The following is an 8,709-nucleotide window of genomic DNA, read 5'->3' on the forward strand; positions in this document are numbered from 1 at the left end:
ACATCTGTGAGCATTTTTACAGGGTTGGAAATTGGTTCCAGAATAGAAACTGGGAGGAGAGATAAAGGATTGTTTTTAGGACTGGATGCTTAGTTTCTCTGTTACACAAAGATTTACTTGAGTAGATGTTAAAGATCAAGGAAAGAGATTGAGTAGGAGTTGGCAGGTTGGATATGTTTGTGATATGGATTCTAACTCTGAAGTTCTCTCTCTTTCAGTGGAAAAGGAGGAAACACGGTGGTGGATAATTAGTAGGTGGACAGGAAGGTGAGAGAATGGAGGGGCTGCGGCGACACAAACAGCAGATCGAAAAGAGAGCGGCCACAGGAGTGGCAGGCAGGTGTTATGGAGGGTTTCCTTGAGCTGCTATTAGAAGACTTCACAGAGGATTTCCAGGAGTAAGGACACTAGCGTTCCATTCACCAAGGTACTTTAGAGCAGAAATTAACAGTGAGAGAAAGTGTGACTTCCTATGGAGGAAATACAAAGGAAGTATCATAAGACCTTGGAAGGCTTATGAGAGAGAGGGACCCAAATTACCAGGTAAAGAACTATCTGCCGTCTGTCCTAAAGGATCCATTACTTTTTAGGCTACCCCCAATTAGTTCAAAGAATCTTCAGCTGCGTAGAAACACCTGCCTCTCACATCCTGTAATCAGAGGTGGGGAAGCACACACACAAAATCTTACACAAATCTTTGGAGACATAAAATGCAAAACTAACATTTGGACTTGTTGATATCAATAAACATTTTATTTTAAAACAGGATACATAAAAAGTATAAAACAAACCAGATTATTTGTTGTGCTTGAACAATAGTTTGGCACTCTAAGATGGGCTAAAAACTGACTCACTCAGAGCAATCTTGCCATTGGAAAGTCTGTTTTTGCCAAGAAGAATAGAAAATATGTTTTCCGTTTATAACAATGAGCTCAGTGGTTTATGATGCAGTACCAGTTATGAAACCATTCGCATGTTTCTAGGATTAGGCAAGATTGCTCAGAAAGTATTTTTGTTTCGAAAAAGCCAATCTTAAAAAACGTAATATTAAGATTTTAATTTATTTTCCTGTCTCATAAAGCTGATAACATTTTCCATGAAACTTTGACTAGTTATCAATAACCAAATCACCCAGAATGGAAACCTAGACGTACGGCTACAGACTCACAGCAGTGCTCCTGTATGCGACGATGAGTGAAGACGGGGCTGAAATGTGTATTAATAGATCGCCTCTGATCTTGAGTGAAGACAGGAGCCAGTCTGAGCCGGTCCATGAAAGCAAGTCGTGAACTTGGCAGAGCCAGGGGACGCAGTCGGTTCTCATAACGCTTTTGACCAATAGCCATGTTACATCAGATGGAAATGGTCCCATAGTCCTAGACACAGCTGTCTGTGGACCATCATTGAGGTCTCATGTTAAAAAACTGCTTTTACTAAACAAGAACAAGTTTCATTTTCCTAGTTTTAAATTATTGGTTTAGAGCTTAGTTGATCTGAAATTGTGGTAGAAAAAAAGACAACCGTATGAAAAGAAACAGATAAAAAAGTCTTATTAATCAAAACTGAGAGTTACCTTATATTGTGCTTGATCTCATCATTTATAACAAACACATTTTCTTCTTTGTGCTCATCTTAAACACATTCTTTTGTAATATACTATACAAATATCCATGGCAACTCCAATCAATTCTTAATTTCCTAATGTTTTCCATAATTCTGTGTTGGTAAAACAAAACAAAAGGAGAAAAAGAATGTTGAGTTAACATATAAAATGCACTAAATCATGTCAGTCAAGTCTTCAAAACATTCAAATACTTTTTGAAAAAATGTCAGTCCTCCAGCTGGTCCTACATAGTACCTAATTTTAGACCTACAACTTGTACCCAGAAATAGAGATTACAGCCGGTGTAGCTGGGGGAAAAAAATCGCCCCACTAAAGTATCCAACAAATCCCAGACATGTTGTCAATATTCAGTGCTACCAGCTTTGCTCCCTCCAGACACCCTCTGGATCCTTACATAATGAGTGGGGGACACCTGCCCATCAGGGGAACATCACCCCTCTGCCCCCACTCCCTACTCTGGATCTCCTTTCACTTCTTGGAAGTCTGCACCCCCTTTTTTTTTTTTTTTCGTGTGACAGCGAGCGCATGACGGAGCTCTAAAAGAAAAAGTTCATCCCGTCTGAGTCAGAGGAAAGACGGAGAGGGAGGGAGAGAGTGCGCAGAGGAGGAGGAGGATGTAAAACCCCACAGTCAGCTGGATCAGACCGGTTTTTTGCTCCCTTCTTCTGCACTCTTCTATAACCTCTGGCTTACTTGCTTTATCACTGTTCCCCTCCTGTTTTTTTGTTCCTGTCTTATTTTGGTATGGTTCACTTATTTCTTTTTTTCTCGTTTTCTTTCATTCCAATGGCCACAAGACAAGAGATAATGAAGCTGCCTTTAGCTAAATAGAAATACTCCAACAGTATCTTTACAGACAATTTTCCTGTTTATATTTCTAACACATGGGAATATCTAAAATAAAAATGTCACAATAACACATTTCCACTATAACTGTATTCTAAACAGCCAGGAGGAAGCATGAACATTGATTAAACCTCCTTTACCAAACTCCTGCTACTGTCTGTCACATCAATTATCCACTAAAAAACAAATATCTGTGTGGTAATTTTGTGCTCTTTATGAGAGATCATCATCATATAGAAAGTAGATACTGCTTAAGTAAATTAATAAATAACTCAATTTAAGATAGTGGAGTAAAAAATGGCAATTTTAACACAATATGTATGATCAAAACTAGAAATAAACAATCTTTCCTATTTGTATTTGTACTTAGGAGTCCATACTACTCCAAAAGACCGTTACGTAATCAATAAATAAATTTATGGACACATAAATATATGTGTTTATACATTAATATATGCCAAAACATATCTTCATTCATATAATTATCACTGTTTGCTGACATGAACTGGAGCAGGTTAACCTGTTAGATGTTTTTGATGAGTAATAACTGAAAAAAGGAATAAACTATCTCATAATGGATTAAAACCTAGGATATATTAGAAGGTAAAATGCAAATTATTACACATAATACATTCATATTGTGGTAAATGCAGGTATTAAATTGCATGTTTAATAAACTCTACCCATTTTGATAATCATACGGGGGTCAGTTATAAAAAAAATACTGCATCACTCTATAATAAATATGAAGGCTTATGTATAACATTTTGGCTGTTAATATTGCGCAAAGCTTCTAAGATCAGCAGACAGATTAGTCATTGCCTTTGACTTTACTTGAATATTCTATATAATGCTTTTTAAAGCAATCAAAAGTTGACTTCTTTGATTATGTCTTTGTTGATACAGAGTATTATTCTTATGAAATATTAGTCGTTATCTGGTGCTATTTTTAGAAATGGAAAGAAAGACACCTGCGTTCACTGAGACACTGCCTGTCCCTGTGTAGCTGCTGCCCATGCCATGACATCACAGTAGAGGTGCTGTTACATGTTATTGCACTTCTTTTGCTGATTAAGCTCTTCTTAAGGAAGGCGAAACAATGTCCAAGACCTTCCTGGAAGTGGTTGAAAAAACACTTTATCCCTTCATTGGACATGCCCCCGAAAACAGAAAAAGTGCCACTTTTCTGCCTCTGGCCTGCCTCAGCGGCTCACCGATCGGAGAATGTGGGCGTGTTGTTTACTGTGTAGGTGCTGTACGGTGAAGGTATGCTTACTGGTGGGGGCAGGTAATGTCAGCTCCAAGTCGGCCTGTCAGGGTAACTGTATTTCCATGACAAAGACTAGCTGCTGTCTAGAGAACAGGAGTTAGATGATTATTCAGACATTTGTGATTTTCATTCTAACACTAGGATGATTTTAATAAAAGTATAGCATTATAACATTAGTGGCACAATATAGGCCCCAACACAAAGCAACAGCTCAGCCAACAGGTATCAACTAAACATACAAAGATTTAATTTTCTCTTTCTCCTGCACCTTATATTCAAGATCAGGTCTGTTTATTTGCATTATCTTACTTAATTTTGTTTTATCAATTCAATAAGTTTAAACAAATCTTTTTTAAAGTGCTGCTATGTTATAAGCTATTTACATAATATATTTGAGTATTTTGTATCAAAGTTGTGTAATAAAACCAAACATTTCAGTGGCAGATATGTCAGCCTATTTCACTTAAGGAGGCAGCATTATTGTTAAGCAGCACTGCCTTAGCACCTGTGAATCTCTTTGGCATGGGACACAGAGTTCAGTACAAGAGCTTCTTGTTGAACTCTTCATGATGCACCCCTGAATTTCCACATGAAAGATTATATCACTTGGCTTGGACGTTGTCTTGGCAGTTTGTGGACCTAAGAGGGTTGCCTTTCAATATGACCCACAAAACCTTTTAGAAATATGTTTTTTAAGACGTCAAAAAATGTTTTTTATCCGATCTGTTTCTCCACAAACACTTTGACATATTCCAGTCTACTTGTTAATAGGGTGCTAAATATTCCAGAATAAATACAAAGATACCTTTAGTGTATCCAGTGGACTGTGCTGCTTCTCCACCAAAAACAACAAAAAAAAGGGCAAATAAAACAACAAGGTAAGTCAAATCTAGAAAAGTATAGTAAGGGGTTTCTATTCTGGTGTTGCAACATAGCTTACAGAAATGAAACCTCTGGTTTGGAAAAAACTGGTTCCCTGACTGCAGTCAGCTGTTGACTAAAAGGACCTCAGGCACCCAGTCCCTAAGTGTTTATGAGTCACGGGCTATTTGTCCCAACAAAGTAGGTAATACATTTTCAAAAAAAAAAATATCAACAATGAATCACAAGGTGTTCAAGCACTGAAGTCTGCCTGAGTCACTAACAATAAATCTCCTCCCTATTAAACAGAAAACGAGTAAATGTCTCAACAAAGCATCCCAATTAATGTTTTCCAACTGCAAGTAGATATGAGTAACGTACAAGAAATAAACACTCTTCCAAGTATGAGTAACTGGAAATAGAGATTTTAGCAGAAAACAAAGATTTACTCCGACTAGAAACCGAATAAACAAAAAAAAAGATGAAAACAAAATTACACAAGCTTTCAGAATGCATCCCCATTGAGTGCGTAGTGAAAGTTTAAATTGACCATGTAAGGTGAGACCACCTGTTGACTCCATGGACAACAATAGTGTTACGTTTACCTGTATTCATTATTCAAGGAGCTGAAGACTATATTACCTGATACATTTACAGAGCTCTATCCAGCCAATAATCACTGAGATCTTACTGGGTTTTTTTTCTTCAATTCAATGGAAAATTCAGCAACTTTTACGCAACAACAAAAATGGAAAAAAAATTCCTTCTAATGTGACTAATGAAAAACCATTTGGATGATAAAACCCTCCAAGCAAAAAAGTTGCAGCACAGCAAACAAGTTAGAGCCAAACAGAGAGTTACGTACACAGTCACACTAATAGCTGAGAGGAGGCCTCAGGAAACGCTGAAACTCTGTCTGCTTTATTCTTAGAGAACGGAAAAATAAAAAAATACGTCAAACATGATGGAGAAAAAAAAGGGTTCTTCTTTATATGTTGTCAGCTGATGGGTAACCTAAGGCTGTTCAGTTTTTATGCTCATTTGTAGGAAATCTCTCTTGATATTAAACTGTGCAAAAGTCTTGAGTCGTCCCTCTTCTTTGTCTATATTGAGCCTCCAGGGAGCTGAAACCCTTCTTCAGTCTGTCAAGGTGGATGGAAAACAGTTCTCCACGTTTGCTGTCCTCCATTGGAGTTTAGTCACTTTCTGAGTTATATTCATTTCTGTTTGTTCTACTTTAATGTGAGGCTATTCATGCATTTTTCTTTAACTGCTGTATGGTAGCATGAAAAACAATTAACCACCAAATAAATAAATCATTATGTTTAATTTTGGATGGTGTGAGAATAACACATGAGGTAAACTTCATGAATTCTACAATTTAAAACAACAACCTTCTTGAAAGGAAAAGCATTATCCACTGCTAACATCTGATGCCTCTAAGAATCCCTCATAAAAAGCCTTTAAACCAGGGGGTGAATTGGTGTGGTTACAAATAATAAATGACAAAGCAAAGAGCCCATAATTTGTATTTTAAAGTTTTGTTGACCTGAAAATTCTAAATTGGACAGAGCTGTAATGTTATTTTATTGCCAACAAGGTGATTCTCAAAAGAAAAAACTTCTTAATACTTGACATCCAAATGATCAGATGAAAGAAGATCCATCTTTAAAGTCCTGCATGTGATGTTTTCAGTTCAGAAAAGTGGTATAACTCTCCTCCCCTGAGTTTGTTTTTGAATGCATCAATGTCAAACTTTCCACTAAAGTCACAGATGTCAGTCAGTGCACAGAATGTCAATATTAGCAATCGGTAATTGGAATAAAACAGGAAAAAAAACATGGTAGTGAAAATGATGAAGTTCAAAATAACTTTAAATTTTTAACCTTCACATTTGTGGTACTAATCTAATCATAAAACTAACTGAATAAGGATACAATTAAAGCTTTTAATGACCAAATTAAGTCCAAGAATAAATCTGTTACTCAGGGATGACTTTGGGAAAGAGACATAGCTACCCAATGAGTTTCAGTTTCAGTCAAGAGCAGGCATCCCCAAAGTTGGTCCTCGGGGGCCGCTGTCCTGCAGGTTTTAGAGGTTTCTCTGCTTTAGCACAGCTGATTCTGATAATTGCAGTTCAAAGCTTGTTAATTAACTATCAATGTAAATCAGCTGTGCTAAAGCAGAGAAACCTCTAAAACCTGCAGGACAGCGGCCCTCGAGGAGCGACTTTGGGGATGCCTGGTCTAGAGGGTACAATAGGCTCTATGCACAGCTCCACTACTTCCTGAATTTAATGCAGCTCCTTTGTTTCCTGTCTTTCATGATTGGATGCACTGATTAATCCAGGTGTGTATGACCTAAGTAACTGGCCAGACACACCTGGATTAATCAGTTCGTCCAGTAATGAAAGACAGGAAACAAAGGAGCTGCATTAAATTCAGGAAGTAGTGGAGCTGTGCATAGAGCCCATTGAAATGTATTTTCGATGTTATTAAATACACAAGTGTTAAAAAAAAACCTAAGGAACATTAGAAAAAAATATCTAACTCTAAATGGAGATTGAACAAAAAAGGAGGAAAGTCTGGAGAAAATTTGGAAAGAGCTTTTAAAGCTTGGAGAACTACTGATGCTAACTGGTTCTAAAAGATTAGAAAAAAGCCCAGCTTCTAATAGGCAAAAAATTTATAAAAAGAAGAAAATCCTGTGTCCTTTGCATTTTTAAAATAATGACATGAAAAAGGAAATAATATACGGATCAAAACTTTGAAGATTTTTTTGACGAATTAGTTTTTGAACGTCACAGCTTGTCCTAATTATTTGTTCATTAATGTTCCATGTACATCTGTTGCTCCACAGCCATAGCTGTCTAGTAAACAGCTTTTGAGTTGTTATTCTGAGAGCCCTCTTCGCTGCTCTGACCTGTTCCATCCAGATCCCTGCAGCGCTTTCATTTCCACCCTCTCTGCACTTTGGGTTACCGAGGTTGCTGGCAGGCTACAGTCAGACGGAGGGAGAACTTGAGTGAATGTGTGTCATCTAGTGTGGCTGATAGTGATACAGTGGAGGGATGCAGTGTGTCCATGATGGGAGGGGGGCTCTGCTTTTAAAACAGACTGCTGTGTCACACGCCTGCATAGCCAGGATAGCTCCATGTTTAGAACTTCAACCTCCTCCTCTCACTTCGCAGATATTGTTAGCGGCTGCTGAGTCAAAGCTGTCCAAACCGGCTGAACTCCCCAGATGTTGAGGATGTGCAGCTAGAGACATGTGAACAATCAGCCAATCACTGACACTAATATCAAATGGAGAAAACAACTGAATAAACACGTCAACAGAGATGCTGGGGAACTTGACCTCTGCTCTACAAGTTACATGACTGCTGGCTGACATTTGGCAGAGCATCTACAGGACTATTTCATAATGTGGATCACACATTGACAGAAGGCAGCCTGAGTGCCAAAAGCAGCCATTGGAATATCTCATTTTGGATTCTAGTAAAGTTACATAAAAACATCAGGAAATGAATCAGTTAAACTTTTCATATTAAAATCAAAGCATCCTTTTTATGTGGTTCCAGCACAGAGGGCTACAAATATTTTTCTATCTATAGGTGGTGTATTTGTGTGTGATAGCCTAACCAGATGGAGGATAAATATTTAGAACCGCGTAAATAAATGTGCTTCATCTGCTAATAGAGCATTGCTGTCCTCAAGGAATGCAACATAGAACATTTTCAACCATTCAGGTTACTTTAAATGCAAACCTGTTATTTAAAAGAGAAGACAGGCCTTAAAATTGCTGTGTGGTAACATCTACATTCTGCAAATCTGCAGTCAGAGGTTTACAGCCACTCATCATCTGCTTTACTGCAACATTACTGTTTGGTTTTAATGATGTTTTTCACAAATGGCATTGGCTGCAGACTGCCAAGCACCCACTTTGTAAATGAGATCCAGATCCAAATATGGTTTTTATCTGGTTATATAAATTAAATGTAAACATCTTCAAGGTTGACTGATAATATGATATATATATATATACATATATATACACATACATACATACATATATATTCACATACATATGTATATATGTATATATATAT

The sequence above is a fragment of the Cyprinodon variegatus genome, unplaced genomic scaffold (genome assembly GCF_000732505.1).
Source record: "Cyprinodon variegatus isolate N-32 unplaced genomic scaffold, C_variegatus-1.0 Scaffold211, whole genome shotgun sequence".
NCBI classification, from domain to species: domain Eukaryota; kingdom Metazoa; phylum Chordata; class Actinopteri; order Cyprinodontiformes; family Cyprinodontidae; genus Cyprinodon; species Cyprinodon variegatus.